The sequence below is a fragment of the Rhinolophus ferrumequinum genome, chromosome 12, assembly GCF_004115265.2.
Source record: "Rhinolophus ferrumequinum isolate MPI-CBG mRhiFer1 chromosome 12, mRhiFer1_v1.p, whole genome shotgun sequence".
Classification (NCBI taxonomy): domain Eukaryota; kingdom Metazoa; phylum Chordata; class Mammalia; order Chiroptera; family Rhinolophidae; genus Rhinolophus; species Rhinolophus ferrumequinum.
Window position 1 is genome coordinate 38204875 of NC_046295.1, and position 16245 is coordinate 38221119.

Below are 16245 nucleotides of genomic sequence, written 5' to 3' on the forward strand. Positions count from 1 at the left end.
CTATTAACTAATACTGAACTTTAAGTTATAAATTTGCGTATTTATAAATAAAATTTTTTGTGTAATCAAGTATGACCTTATCTATTCCACTTTATTTAATCTAGTCGTGAATTTGTTTGTGGAATACATTTAGTCTGTAAAAGAGTTTTTTTCTTTTACCATTATGAACAAAAATCATGGTCACATGGGGAACAGCAATCTAAATGACTGATACAGGAAATGAATTGGCCCTGTGGGTATTGCCAGGACCTGCTGAGGTTAGGAGAGATGGTCTCCTACAGGATAAAACTGACGTCCCTTAGCAGAGGATATTACAGCATGTCCGCAAAGTCAGGAAACATAAGATAAACTGACTTTAAAACTATTTACACTTCCCAATAGAACACACAGTATGTTTTCTGGTGAAGTACTCTAAAGCAATAGATCCAATTGTTATTCCGGGAAAACAATACACTAAGAATGTACAAAACAACTGGAAAGACGGAAAATAGTGTACCTATTATACTTTACCCCAAAGCATACTGAATATACTATTTGGAAATGTAACTGAACAATGAATTAAAGTAAGTTTCTCCTGTTTCTCGCCTTTGGAACACTTGTGGCTGCCAGCTGAACAAGGCAGGTGCAGAGCGAGTGGCTGCCAGTGGACAGTGACAAAAACAAGACTTACTGAAAGAAACAAGTGTTTCTTGTCAATAATTTGGAAATGATTTTGGAATCCACTTCTTGGCAATGGAAACAGTACATTTCAGATCCTATCAAGTGATTGGTTTATATGTAGGAAGTCCTCAATTGGTAGTTCTGGAAATATTTACTACTGCTGTACCACTGTTGGTAAAGTTGAGAGGATATCCTACAGAAAATGAAAATCCCAGAGGAAGGAAGTCACGTGGGGCATGTTGTTTCTGAATGTTCACAATCATTTAACATAAGGTTTGCACTGTAGAATTGTGGAGACCCAACCAGTTATAACTGAAATGGGCCCTAGGGGATAGATTAAAGACAAAATGACCAGTCAACCTTTGTATAGTTTTCCAGTCATATGACTTCTTTTCTGTGATTCACTTATCGAGTACATTTTGGCCACACCTGGGACATACCTATACTCCAAAAGTCAGTCATGTTTTTCCCTGCTGTAAACTGCCTACAGAAATGACTAAAAACACCATGGAATTGAACTGAAAGTCATAATTTTGTTGTTCAATGTTGCATTAGGAGGCGAAAAGATTTTGAGGGAGTTTCAACTCAGGGATCTCACACTGATCCTACCAGTTTGCCAGAAGCCTATGAATCCACATGTGCATTCTGCATTGTCAGTAGGTTGAATATTTCTTGCATATTTATGATTGAATAATATGTCTTGCATATTTACTATTTTTATATGTAGTGATTAGTTAAAGGCAAATTCAATTAAAATTACTGAGCTTGCAGCGTTCTTGAAATTATGTATTTCCTCAATTTATACTAAAGATTCAATTCAAATATTCAGGATTGTCACTGGTTTTGCTGTTAAAAAATGGTTGGGAACCACTGATAAAAGTGTTAGCCTTTATTGTGCTGTAAATTCTGAAAAATTCTATAAAAGCTGTCTCCACGATGGAGTGATAATTCCATCTCTATACTTTTTAAATGCTTTATTGAAGTATAATTTACATACCATAAAATTCACCCATTTTAAATATATAATTCTATGATTTGGTAAATTTACAGTTATGCAGTTTTCACCACAATCCAGTTTAAGTATATTCCCATCACCTCAAAAGATGGATCATGCCCAGTTTTAGTCACGTTCTATTCACACCCCCACCCCCAGACAATCTTCTTTCTTTGTCTACAAAGTTGCTTCTTATGAACTTTTCATGAAAATGAAATCATAAAATGTGTAGTGGTTAGGTCTGGCTTCTTACACCTAACATTACATTTTGAAATATATCCAGGTTGTAACATGTGTGAGCAGTTTGTTAATTATTCTCTTTTCTTACTATTTCTGAGTAGTATTCCATAACACGGACATACTAATTTTGCTTACCCACTCTAATTTTGATTGTGTCCACTTTATGGCCGCTTATTATGAATAATGCTGTTGTGAACATTTGCATATGAAGTCTGTGTGGACATATGTTTTCATTTTTCTTAGGTATATATACCTACGAATGAGATTGCTGGATCATATGGTAAATTTATGTTTAATTTTTAGGAAACTACCAACTATTTTCCGCAGTGGCTGCATCATTTGACAGTCCTACCATGAAAGTGTGACGGTTCCACGTCGAGGAGGTTCCACATTCTCCCCAACTCCTGTAACTGTCAGGCCATTTCGATGATGGCCGTTCTAGTGGGTGTTCAGCCTCACTGTGGTTTGAATTTGTGTATTCCTAGCGACTAATAATGTCTACTCAGCATCTTTTCATGTGCTTATCAGCCAAGGGTATATCTTCTTTGTTGAAATGTCTATTCAGATATTTTGCCTACTTTTAAAATTGGGTGGTTTTCTTATTGAGTTGTAAGAGTTCCATATATATATATATATATATATATATATATATATATATATATACACACACACACATATATATGTATATGTATATGTGTGTGTATATATATATATATATATATATGTTCTTATCAGCTATAACTTGGAAATATTTTTCTGCCAGTCTGTGGCTTGTTTTATTTATATATATTCTATAATAAATATACCTCAAAAAAATGTTACCCTTCACATTAAGAAATTAACAGTGTGGAGATATAATAATCTCTGTGGTAGCCATGGAGGTTTGGAGTCCTGACGTTTGACACACAATCCATGCTCCCTCCCAGCTACATGCTACATCACTTATGAAACTTTCAGAGCAACCAGGGTGTGTGCAGTTTTGTTTGAATAGATTTTTGGACTTGGGAGACCTGTAGAGAGCATGTAGTCCAGCACATTGCCTCAGTAGGTAAGTTAGTACGACATTTTCTGTGAGGAGTTTTGGTTTTCTTCTGTGGTGGGGATACTGTGGACGTGTCCACTGCGACGGGGGCGGGGAGGAGAGCAGCATCCCCCGAGAATGAGAAGAAATGGCTTTCGCTACCTTCAAGTCACAGTGGGATCCCAGGGTGTGTGTATGTGCATCTGTGGGTGTGTAAATACGTACGCATGGTTGGAGGGGGTGGTTCAACTAGGGACTTGGTGAGGGGAAACGAAAAAATACCTGGACCTACCTTCAATAATGAAGACTATTTACAGCAAATGATAAAAGCCATAACATGGATTCTCATATCAGCCCCTGGTTCTTCCGAAGGAAACGGTTATATAATCACTGTAGTTGCAAGAATAATTTTGGTCCATCCTAGATCCTCTTTTTTGGTGTTTGTTTGTTTCTTTTTCCCAAGTTCTATTGTTCATCTCTGGACTGGCTGCTTTTTTGCTCCACATCAGAGACCCTTTCAGTCATTGCTTATGTCCTTATTAAAATGAGTCAGTTATTTTCTATGGAAAACATTTTATATCTTGCATGCAAATGTCCTGCACCTGTAGTCTCTGGCCAATGGAGTTTCTTTTTTTCTCTCCTCTCTCCCCATTTGGTAGAATGAGGCAATTTCTGCTTGATTCCTTAGCCGAAAATATTTTCCCCACCACCCAGAAGTGTGGACACTGCGAAAATCACTGTATAGTGCCACTAAACCGCGACCCTCCCCCATAAAACCCAGCAACCAAGATTAACGATTACTGGGCAGTGGTCCCCAGACTTGGGTTCCATTAGAAGCATTTGTGATGTGTATTTAAAATACAGATCCTCTGGCCCCACAGCCAGAGCTCTCCTGCCATGTCCATACCAGGGAGCTCAGGGAGCCACTAAGGCAGGTCAAAACGGCTCAGTGGGCCAAGGTCCAAGCTGTCAGTACATTGTGTCATTACAGCGTGCCTGGCACACTTAGGAGGATGGGCAACAGGCACTGCAGAAGCTTAGGCACAGAGCTGTGTAACCTCGGGTCTGGGCTGTCCCCAGCAGGGACAAGCTGCCCATATTTGTAAAATTTCTATTGTAAGGGGCGCATGTGGGTGAGATTTAGAAGTCATAGGAAATATAGCAAAACAGACTAAATCTTGTGCTACAAGAGAGATGTGAAAGAAACAAACAGTTGGCCAAGAAGTCTCCTGACTGGGTGACTTGTGACCACGTGGCCCATTGGTTTGTAGCATCTCAGCCTTCTGGAGGTAGCTGAAGGAGAGGAGGAGCAACAGCTGTGCTGGAGGGCAGGTGCATCCTTTCCTGAGCAGCGGTCAGAGTTCAAGTTGCCGAAAAGACCCCGATAGCCTCCGTTTTCCATCCCTGTTGTCCTCTTCAGATGCTGGTTCTAGGGTATGTGATCTTCTCACTTCCTCAGGATGCTTAAGTTTTTGCAGTTTTATAGAAAACAGTTACCCTCACCCACCCCTTAAACATCTTATTTTGGTTTTGGTGGGGATAAGTGGTCCTACTCTCTTTGCATGGCTTCAGATGACATAATATTAAGAGAGATTCAATTTTGCTTCTATCAGATGAGAGGGAACGTGATTGTGAGGCTCTCTTCTAATTATAACTTTGTCACTAACTGGCTCCACGACTCCCTCAAATTACTTTGGACTGCCCGGCCTGCAGGTTCTCCTTGTTTAAAATGACAGAGTTGGTCTAGATCAGTGGTTCTCATCATGAGGCCGCCAGAGTATCAGCATCAGCATTACCTGGGAACTGTTAGAAATGGGAATTCTTGGTCCCCAGCCCAGACATACTGAAACACACTCTCGGGTGGGGCCCAGCAATGTGTTCGAACAAGCCCTCCAGGGGTCTGATATTCACAAAACTTTGAGAACCACTAGTCTAGATTAGTTCTCAGCCTTTGCTGCACATTAAATTCACCTAGGCAGCTTTTTTAACCTACTAATCCTGGGCTCTACCTGCCAAAGATTCTAATTTAAATGGTTTCTGGCGGGGCCAGGACATTGTTTCACAATTCTAATGGACATCTAAATGCTATGTGAGATCTTTTACTAGTAACAGTCACTGTTCCCAAATGTAAATGCTCGCATCCAAACCTGCAGGCTTTGTACGTAGACCACTAGGTGTTGCTATAATAGAGAAGGAAACGCATTTTCAAAACTCTGCCACTGGATATGCACAGAGGAGGAACATGTATTTCTTAACCCGATAAGCGATTATTCTGTGATGTATATCTGAGTACAATTTGTTGAATATTCATTTCTAATTTGTTCAGTTTTATTCAAAGGAATTAAATGTCCCTCAGTGATACAATGAATAAATTGTGGTATATACATACAATAGAATACTCCTCAGCAATAAAAACGAACTAGTGAGGTACACAACAACACTGCTGATTCTCACAGTTTAATGATGAGCCAAAAACCCCAAACAAATGGACACAAAATAGAAACACTGTATGATTCCATTTAAATGAAAAACTGAAAAAATTAATCTATGTTGATAGAGGTCAGAATAGTGGTTACTCTTGGGGGTAGGGTGATAATAACTAAAAGTGAGCAGAAGGGAAACTTCTAGAGTGCTGGAAATGTTCTACTTTTTGATCTGGTGATCATTATATACATATATACATGTACATACACTATATATATACGTGTGTGTGTACATATATATGTATATGTATAGAGAGAGACAGAGTTTTACTCAAGATTTGTGCACTTTACTGTATGCTATTCCTCAATAATAAAAACTTACAGAAATTGAAATGTAATCCACAAAGGAAGTAATTGACACATCACTCAGTAGACGTATTATTCATGCCATCTGTGGTCACGAGAGATGAACATAGCACTTTGATTTTACGTTATTATGTTAAAATATATATATTAACCTCTGTGGCCACCAAGCTGAGACGGTAATGACATGGTCTGTATATATGTAAAGCCCTTGTTTGTCTTGAATGTTTGTATGTATCCAGGGCATACATTGTGCAGCATACAGTTGAGTGATTGATTCTCTTAAAGCAACCCTCTGCTATCTCTTGCCTACTCTTCAAATCTTGTAATAGAATCTAAGAAATAAAAATGTTCTTTATTTTTGATTTCTTTTAAATCATATCATTGTCATTACCACTAATTTTTTTTTTTAATTTTATTGGGGAATATTGGGGAACAGTGTGTTTTCTCCAGGGCCCATCAGCATAAGTCATTGTCCTTCAATCTAGGGTGCAGGGCTCATGTGGGAATTGAACCGGCAACCTTGTTGTTGAGAGCTAACACTAACCAACTGAGTCATCTGGCCGCCCCTGCCTGTTCTTTATTATCTGCAGAAAAAGACCTCACCACCTCTCTTGTCAGTGACAAGAGGTCAAATGCATCCTAACAAATCAAGGTGAGATAAGAATCAATCTATAACAGAGAAACAAATCCTTGCAAATTTTTCTAAGCCAGTGACTGTCAAAACAGGGCATATTAGAAAGGCATTCAGGGAAGAAAAATGTGTTGGGGAAATGAAAACCAGAGTCACTTAGCAGAATGAACAAAAACCCATTGGAAAGGACCCTTATCATAATATAGATGGGAAATTGCCATCTATTACTCAGCTATCACTTTAAAGCCACATGCTGGGTGATCTGATTTCATCTTAAGTCCTGCTAATCAAAAGCAGGGGCCGGACTGGCTGACGCCTACCTATGAAATCATTCAAGGAGAGCCAACATCTGTGTTTAGCTGGGAGTATATTAAGTGCCATCAGAGTTTTACTTGATCCAGTCATTTTGAGCTGCTGTGCTCTGTCCCATTATGTTCCAATCACTTTGATGTCCTTTTGGAATTGGGTAGAATACCTAGGGCAGACTATTTTCTTCAGATAATTTATATGTGTGTGTGTGTGTGTGACATATATATTATATATATATGTATATAATATGTACATGAGATCGGACAATTAAGTTCATGAACTTGTTGCAACGATGTTGCTAACCTTTTTTTGATATCAGAAGGATTATTCATTATGAATTTGTACCAACTGGACAAACAGTTAATCGAGTTTACTATTTGGAAGTGCTGAAAGTGCTGCGTGAACAAGTTAGACGACCTGAACGTTTCGCCAACAATTCATGGCTCTTGCGTCTCGACAATGCACAAGCTCACATGACACTGTCTGTGAGGGAGTTTTTAGCCAGTAAACAAATAACTGTATTGGAACACCCTCCCTATTCACCTGATCTGGCCCCCAATGACTTCTTTCTTTACCCGAAGATAAAGGAAATATTGAAAGGAAGACATTTTGATGACATTCAGGACATCAAGGGTAATACAATGACGACAGCTCTGATGGCCATTCCAGAAAAAGAGTTCCAAAACTGCTTTGAAGGGTGGACTAGGCGCTGACATGGGTACATAGCTTCCCAAGGGGACTACTTCGAAGTTGACCGTAGTGATATTCAGCAATGAGGTATGTAGCACTTTTTCTAGGATGAGTTCGTGAACTTAATTGTCTGACAATATCTGTAATGCTTTATACCTTGGTCTCTGAACATTGAAGTACTTTCATTCACTCATGCCAAACTATCCCAGGTGTGACATAGAAGGCTCCATGGAAAGATAAGACAGTCTTTTTCCAAAGGGGTTTATAATCTCTTTGAGGGGACTGAACATAAACACACAGAAGTTAATTTTTAAAAACCACAGGATATCTTCCGTTTGTCCCTCTAGATTCACTCTCCATCCTGTTGCAACCTATTCTGTGACCTGGGAGGCTGAACTTACAGTTCACATTTATGGATGTCCTTGTCCTTTGGCTTCCAACTGGATTCATTCAATGGGAATCCCCGAAAGAAGAGTCCAGATTATTCCCCTGGCTGTGGCGGGAAGAAAGACGTGGAGAGGTGGCTCTCACCCAACACTGTACTGGGCCACAACCTCCCGTACCATTAACTCTAGCCTGTCCAGTGTTTTCTCTACCCCATCACATTGTCAGCTGTCCTGTGTACTTATGTAGATGACAGTATTATTTTCAGAATATTTGAACTTAACTATAATGTGAAGAGCACAAAGTCGTAATAAAATTAGCAGTCACAATTTTTATCTGTAGGACACCCGACAGATCAAAAGTGTTTTCTAGTAAGTGCCTTATAAGATATAACAGCCCCCAAGAGATAGGAGAGGCAGATAATTAGATTTCCCAGCCTCCAGATGAAAGAGTTTGTCAGAGGTCTCCGTCTGTGGTAGAAGTGGGATTAAGGATGATATCCCTTGACTCCAATTCTCTTTCAAGTCCACTACAAACAGTCCACTTAGATTTAGTTTAAAGGAAGTCAAAGTCTTCACAACTTTGCAGGTTTCAGTTCAATTTTAAAATACAAAAAACTTCTTTGTGGATGACCTCGGTCTTCCTTACCCATTCATCTTGGGGATACTTTCTAGCCCCTGATAAAAGCCCTTGTTCCTAGGGTATACTTAGCCTTGATATAGTTCATCTTTCTCCTTGGAGCCACTCTCTCTTTTACTTCTCCCCCTTCTTTATTCTTTCCATTCTATGTATCCCTATCTCCTCCTTTTTGCTCCAGCACTCTCTATTTCCTCTCTTCTCTCTCCCTTTCTTCTTCTGTCTGCTTCCTCTTGCTCCCCTCCTTTTCCCTCTCTCTTCTTCCTTTCTGTGTTCCTATCTTGACACTGTCTTCCCAATATTTGTCTTAGTGTCATCATTCTGTCTCTTGCACCTACATTTTAAATAGCCATAATATTATCAAATAGGCTTGTTGTATTTCATTCAGGCATACAAAAGAAACTTGCATTTGCTTGCAAACTGAATCCATCAATCTTTTACAAGTGTACGTTCAAAGAATCCAATTAAAAAACAGGCAAAGGACATGAGGAGATATTTTACTGAAAAGAATATAGGGATTGCAAATAAAAACATGAAAAGACATTCAGCATCATTAGCCGTGAGGGAAATGTAAACGAAAGCCACAATAAGATATCACTACACATCTATTGTTCTAGCTAAAATAAAAAATAGTGACAATACTAAATACTGGCAAGGATAAGGATCTTTTATACATGCTAGTGGGAAGGTCAAGTAATACAGCCACTCTGGAGAATACTTTGGCAGTTTCTTAACTTATTAAACATACACTTAGCATATAACTTTTCATCACACTCCTGGACATTTATCCCAGAGAAATCACAATTCATCTCCACACAAGAATCTGTACACTAATGTTCATAGAAGATTTCTTTGGAATAGCCTCAAACTGCAAATAATCAAAATGCACCTTGATAAATGAATGACTAAAACTGTAGTGCTTTGATACTATGAAATTCTACCCAGTCATAAAAAAGGAACAAACTGTTGATAACACTTAACGACTTAGAGGGCTCTCAAAGGCTTTGGGCTCAGTGAAAAAAAGCCACTCTCAAAAGGGCACATACTGTATAATTCCATGAATACGACATTCTCAAAATGACAAAATTATAGAGATGGAAAATAGATTAGTGATGGCCAAGGCTTACGGGTGTTGTGGGTGAGAGGGTGGGTATAACTGTAAAGAAAGAAGTGGCACAAGGGGTATCTTTGTGGTGTTGCAATAATGTTTCATCCTGGTCGCGGTGGAGTTGCATGAGTCTACATATGTGATAAAATGGCATAGAACCATACGCACAACATTGTACCAATCTCAAGGTCCTGATTTTGATATTATACTGTAGTTACATGAGATATTGTACTACAGTTACATGAAATGGATGAAGGCTGCAGGAGACCTATCTGTACTGTTTTGACAAGTTGCTGTGAACCTATAATTATTTTAAAATAAAAGTTTAAAAAGGTATATGTTAACAATTTAAAATAACACAATAGATTGACATGATTCAGAAACCAAAAGGCGTAAAGCAGTGTACAATGAAAAAATTTGCATTTTATCCGTAAAACCCATTGGCTCAATATCTGTCAGTCAAGAACCCAGCATGAAGTAGATGGCAAGCCCAAGTGGGGTAGCTGAAGAAATTTTGACGGAGGGGTGATTTACAAAGCTTTGTGTAGGGTTAAGGAAAGCCAACCAAGGATGATCAACCATGCCAAGGACAACAAAAACAGGGCTGTGGGAGAAACATGTGCTTGGTAGGGCTCAGGTGCAAAAGGAGGTCACTGAAAGGTCACTGAAACTAGAGAGAGTTTTAGGAGAGTGCAGCCCACCGGTACATGTGGCTGGAAAATAAATACCACCCATCACACTCCCTTGCCCTCTGATCTCTTTCTTTACCTCCCATTTCCAAGTTTAGCCCAAAGTTAGAGGGCATCCATAATGCATAACATTCGGCCTGCTGGGGAAGAGTAAGGAGAGGGGGTTTAAGATTGGAGTTGGAGGAACAAAATCAAGACGATTCAGGACAATGTTCTTCTAGAGCTTTTTTATTTGTCTACAAAGATACCATGTTTCCCCCAAAATAAGACCTAACCGGAAAATAAGCCCTAGCATGATTTTTCAGGATGACATCCCCTGAACGTAAGCCTAATGTGTCTTTTGGAGCAAAAATTAATATAAGACCCGGTCTTATTTTCAGGGAAACACGGTAGTAGATTCTTATTCTTTCCCCCTGTAGATACACAAGGTAACATACACACTGCTCTGCAACATGCTTTTTTCCACGCACTATATTTTAGAGTTTCAGATTGCTTCAAGAATAATTCCTCATTGATTTTTTGCAACTGCCTAGTATTCCATTATATGCAGTTATATGTATTATAACTTATCTAACCAGTCCCCTATTATTGATGTTTGGGTCCAATCTTTTGCTGTCACAATAATCCAATGAGTAACTCTGTATACATATGTCATTTTAAAGGCATGCACTAATGGATGAAGGATGAATTCCTAGAAATGGAATTGCTAGATTAAAGGCATCTATCTGCATTAGTAATTTTGATGGTGACAAGCAGCTCTCCACTGGAGTCGTGTCCATTTAAAGTCCTACCAGCAATGGGAGTAAAGTATCCATCTTCTCATAGCCTTGCCAACAGAATGTGTTGTTACTTTTTTGCATTTTTGCCAATTTAATAGAGGAGAAAATGGTATCCCAGATAGTTTTAATTTGCAATTCTTTCATTATGAGTGAAGTGAAGCAACTCTTCATGAATTTACATTCATTTGTACTCACTTTTCTGTAAACAGTTTGTTCAAATTTTTTGCCCTTTTTTTTCTACTGGTGTGTTGGTGTTTCTTTGTTTGATTTCTAGGAACTCTTTAAATACTAGAGAGATTAGCTCTTTTTCTGTGATATTAGTTATAAAGATTTTTCCAGGGTGTCATTTATTTTTCATTTTACTTATGATTCCTTCCACCCTCAAAGCAGAAGCTTTTCTTTTCTTATGTAGTGGAATTTAGCAGTTAGCCATATTTTTAAATGTCTACTAAACATAGTAAGGTCTTCATGACTCAAAGTTATAAAAGAATTCCCATATGTTCTCTTTTTAGAACTTGTATGCTTTTATATTTTAAATCTTTGATCAACTTGGAATTTTCTTGGAGTAAAGTGTAAGATATGGTTCTACCTTAATTTTTTTCCAGATGTTAACCAGTTATTCTATACTGTTTGCTGAATAATCATTTCCCCCACAGATTTGAGCTGTATCACTTACTACAGTAAAAATCTGTCATGCATTTAGATCTATTTATGAACTTTCTAATCTGTTCCATTGGTCTGTCCATCATACTATATTAGTTATTGAAGTTTTTTTTTTTGTATGTTTTAATATCCCATTGGGTTAGTCATTTTTACTGCTCCTCCTTTTGAAAGTGTTTCCATCATTTTTACTTTTTTTTTTTTTTTTATTAGGTGAGAGCGCGAACGCAGTCCCCCACTACCACAAATTATGCAGTCGAGTTTCCCACATTTGGGGAAATCGCAGGGGTCAGGCACATCCGGAGTGCAATGGATAAGCCTCGCCCTGGGAAAACCACCTTCGTGATCATGGTATCTCCCCTGCCAGGTAAGTATCCCATCATTTTTAATATAGACTTTAGATTTATTAGTCTAGTTCCAAACAAACAAACAACAAAAACAAACACAAAACCATCCTGGTTTGTACAGAGATCACATTAAATTTATAAACTCACGTTGGAGAAAATTAACACCTTTTGATGTTGTCTTCTCATTCATTAACATTGTAAGTCTTTGCACTTGCTCAAGTCTTCCTTTCTGCCCTTCAATTATGTCTTAAAACATTATTCATATTGACCCCATACATTTCTTTTTAGGCTTATTCCTAGATTTTTTTTTCCTATTATAATTGAGGATTTTTTTTCCTATCATATCTACCTTATGATTGATTACTTAAGTGAAAACTATTTACTTTGTGTATTATTTCATACTATACTACTTTGCAGAATTCTATTTTTTATTCATACTATTTTTCAGTTAATTACTTTGGATTTTCTATATGGAATCATATCATTTGCAAGTAGTGAATGTTATGCCTTTTCCTTCTAACTTTTATGTTTTTTCCTTCTCCAAATGGGTTAGATAATACCTCTGGTACAACGTTTAATAAAAGTGGTAATAAGGAGCATACTTGTCTTTTCCTGATTATGGTGGGGATGCTTCTAATGTTTCCCCATTAAGCACAATTTTGGTGTTTTTTTGACTGAGATAGATAGAACTTTTCAAGTTAAAGAAATCAACTAGATCACGTTCATTAATAGTGGTGCTCAAATAGTCTTCATCATTACTGAATTTTTTTGTCTGTTTTTCCTAAAAGTTATTGAGATGTGTATTTGGACTAGGCAAAAATTTATTAAATAGGAAAAAAAATACCTCACTAAATGTACAGGAAACGTTTGATAAATTGTACTACGATAAACTAGACAAGTCTATTTATCCTAAGACATCATTAAGAGTAAAAAAGGCAAGCCACGAGATAAGAAAAGATATTCGCAATACCTATATCTGAATATAAAGGGAAAACAAATAAAACATTAATAAAGATAGCCCACTACTGTAAAGATGGGCAAAAGACTTGAACAGTCAAGTCACAAAACAGGATTTCAAAATGGCAATAAACCTATCAACATATGCTCATGAGCCTTCAGGAAAATTCACATTAAAACTGCAATGACAATCCATCAGTGTAAGTAAAATCAAGAAGAGTTCAATACAGAGTGCTGGTATGGATGTAGAGCAAGTAGAACTCTCATCTGTTGTTGGTAGTGAGAGTGTAAGCTGTGACACCCACTTTGAAAATATGTATGACAGTGTCTCTTGAAGCTGAGCCTCATATGTCTATGGCCCAGAATCTCTCTCCTGAGCATGTACCAAACAGAAATATACACCAAATGAGGTGTACAAGAATGTCCAACAGAAATAATACGTAAATAAATAGTGATATGTTCAAACAGTAGAATATTATGTAGCAATGAAACTGGTACGCTAGTTATTTACAAATGAGTGACTCTCAAAGTAAAATGTTGAGTATAAGAAGCCAGACACAAAGCTTATATACTGAATGATTATAAAATGTGCAGAGACAGGCAAAACTAATCCATGTTATCAGAAGTGAGAATAGTACTTTTGGGTGGTTAGGAGGGGTAGGGCAAGTGCTGCTGGGATTATGCTCAGATTCTTGATTGCGGTGGTTGTCAATGCATGTTTATTTTGTGATAACCCATAAAGCTGTACACTTGTCATTTGTGTACTTTTCCTCTGTTATACTTCAATTAGAGTGTATTAAAAAGAAGATAATTGACTTTCTTTCAAGGGTCCATTTGATGCCTGAAAAAGCCTCCCAGATGTGAGCCACCATCAGTAGAAACATGGTGGCTCCACTGTAGCTCTCTCCACCGGCCTTCTCCTGCAAAACTGTCACTTCCAAACTCTTCCCATGGGGATTTACACACCAGTCCCTGGCTCCTTAAAATTCAGGGGGCAGGATTCTGGTTTTTCAAGTTGTTCTCTTAAAACACCCACCACCCATCCACATGCCACTCTTGTTCAGGTTGAAGTAGAACAAGTCCCTGTTCCTCAAGAATGAGGAATACATAAAGCTATGATGACAAAGACATTCCCGTTATGAATCTAACTCCAAAGTCATTGTTTTCTTATTTTGTATTGCCTTTGAACTTGAGGTGGATATTTCTTTTTTTTTTTCAGTATTAGGTAAAATTTTCTCAACAAGTTAACTAATATTTTGCAGCTTGACGCAATGTTTCTCTCTTTTGTGGCAGAATATGCTACAGATATTGTGGTGTTGTCTTCTGTTTATCCTTCCCTGAAAATATCTTTCCAACCCTGAAGTTTGCCAGCACAAAAGGGGCCTGCCCTGCCTCCTCCACACTTGATGTGCCTGTGTACCCTCCCCGCCCCCAGAAGGAGCCACTATTCTGAATTCATGTTCTCATACACTTCTTTGTAATTTGGTATTTATCCAAAGATAAATTTTCTCATGTGTCTATGTATCCTTAAACTTTTCACACATGCATGCACACACACCACACACAAACATGTGTGGTGTGTGTGTGTGTGTGTGTGTGTGTGTGTGTGTGTATGTTTTTTACCCTGTTTCATTTCTTTTCACTGTTCTTGGAGTATTCCATTTCGTGAGAATATCACAATTTCGTACTTGAAACTTTTATCAACCTACTGAAATTCTTTAACCTAATAACATTTTTTGCCTTAGCTTCTATTTGGCAGATATTACTATAGCCACCAGGCCTGGGGTAGCTGCGCAAAAACCAAGGACACTCTGAGGCCTGCTGCCACCTGCTGGCTACCTTAAGGTTTAGGAACTGATAAAGCCTTGTGTGACACATAAATTGGATGAGGCAGTTTCTCAGGGAGTCACTAGATTGGGAAGAGCTGTGGTCACCAGACTAATGTAGATTCTGGTTTGGTGCCACTGCTGAGCCTGGAACTACTCTCAGTTGCTGCCTGCCTGGGGCCTGTGAACTCCAATAGTTTTCCAAGAAAGTGTAATGCAGGCTGGGCTGGCTGCTCACCGAAAAAGTGCCTCCTGCACTGGGGAGTTGGGTAGGGCGGGTTCCCAGTGAGTCAGCAGAGTGGAGCTGTGGAGACCACCAGACCAATCATTCAGATTTGGCCAGAGGGGGAGGGCTCAACACAGGAAAGATGGCGCCCACCTGCCGTCTGCACGGGAACAGAAGCATACACAGGGAAAATGGTGACTGTCCTCCAGTCCTTGCCTCAAAGCCACACACCTCAGCCTGCCGCTTGTATGCCTCAAATGCCACGCAAGTCACCGTCCCTTCACTGAGCCCAGGGTGAGTGCCTGTGAGCGAGTGAGTCTGCATGGGCCTTTTAAGAGGATGTTTGGGTTTCCCTAGCCTTCTGTCCCACCTGGACGATTGGAATCCCCAGTGTTTTTCACAGCCAGATGTTGTGGGGTTTCCTTTTCCCAGCACCAGTGCTCTGGGCTGGGGAAGCCGGTGTGTGGCTGAGACTTTCGCTCCTCTGGCTGAGATAGTCCTCCTGATTCTAAAGCACCACACGGAGGTTTGGGGCCAGCCCGTTTCACATCTCCACCCCCCGTACCAGTATCGAAGTGGCTTCTTCTTTATATCCCTTGTATCCTAGTTATAAAACTTCTGTTCAACTAGATTTCAGATGATTCTCCAGGATGATTGTTCTGTAATTTAGTTGTAATTTAAATCTGTTCATGGAAGGATGCGGGCACAGTGTTTAATCTACTCCACCATCTTGGATCTCTCTTGGGTTCCTTTTTTTTTAATGTGTTTGTTTTGGGCTTAAATTTTTCCTACTTGAATCTTTCAACAAAAGTCTGGCTATCCTTGATTCATAACAAATAACATTCTATGAAGGGAGATTGAGAGGAAATTAAAAGATAGAGAGGATTTGCATTAGCTGCTATTGTTTTTGAACTAGGCATCTAATTCTTGACTGTCATCTTTTTCTCAACTTTACATATTACTGTTTTGTAGGAAAAAAATCCAGGCAATCTTTACTTTTTAAAAATAATAAGAAAATGTTTTCTATGGGTGAATGTAAAATTAGCTATGACTTTGTGGGGGGGTTTTAATAGTATTGACTACAAGGAGATATATCTCTTTGTCTTAAGTTTTGAGGACCAACATTTTACCCATACAGACTTTTAAGAACACTAGACTATAAGTTGCTGGGTTCTGCTTCCTGGTTCTTGCTGTGTGATCATTGGTGTATCGCTTTCCTTCTCTGAACTTCAGTTTCTTCAGGTGTAAAATAAAGTATATTTTCCTCACTGGGCCATTATGGGAAACAGATGTGATAAA

General features: G+C 38.6%; 1 non-coding gene across 1 annotated transcript; it reads right to left on the reverse strand.

The window, feature by feature from the left end:
- Positions 1 to 11800: 11800 nt before the first annotated feature.
- On the reverse strand, positions 11801 to 11965 carry LOC117032564 (U1 spliceosomal RNA). Its single transcript, XR_004424754.1, has one exon. It is a non-coding gene; the product is annotated as a U1 spliceosomal RNA (small nuclear RNA).
- Between the last annotated feature and the right edge of the window lie 4280 nt (positions 11966 to 16245).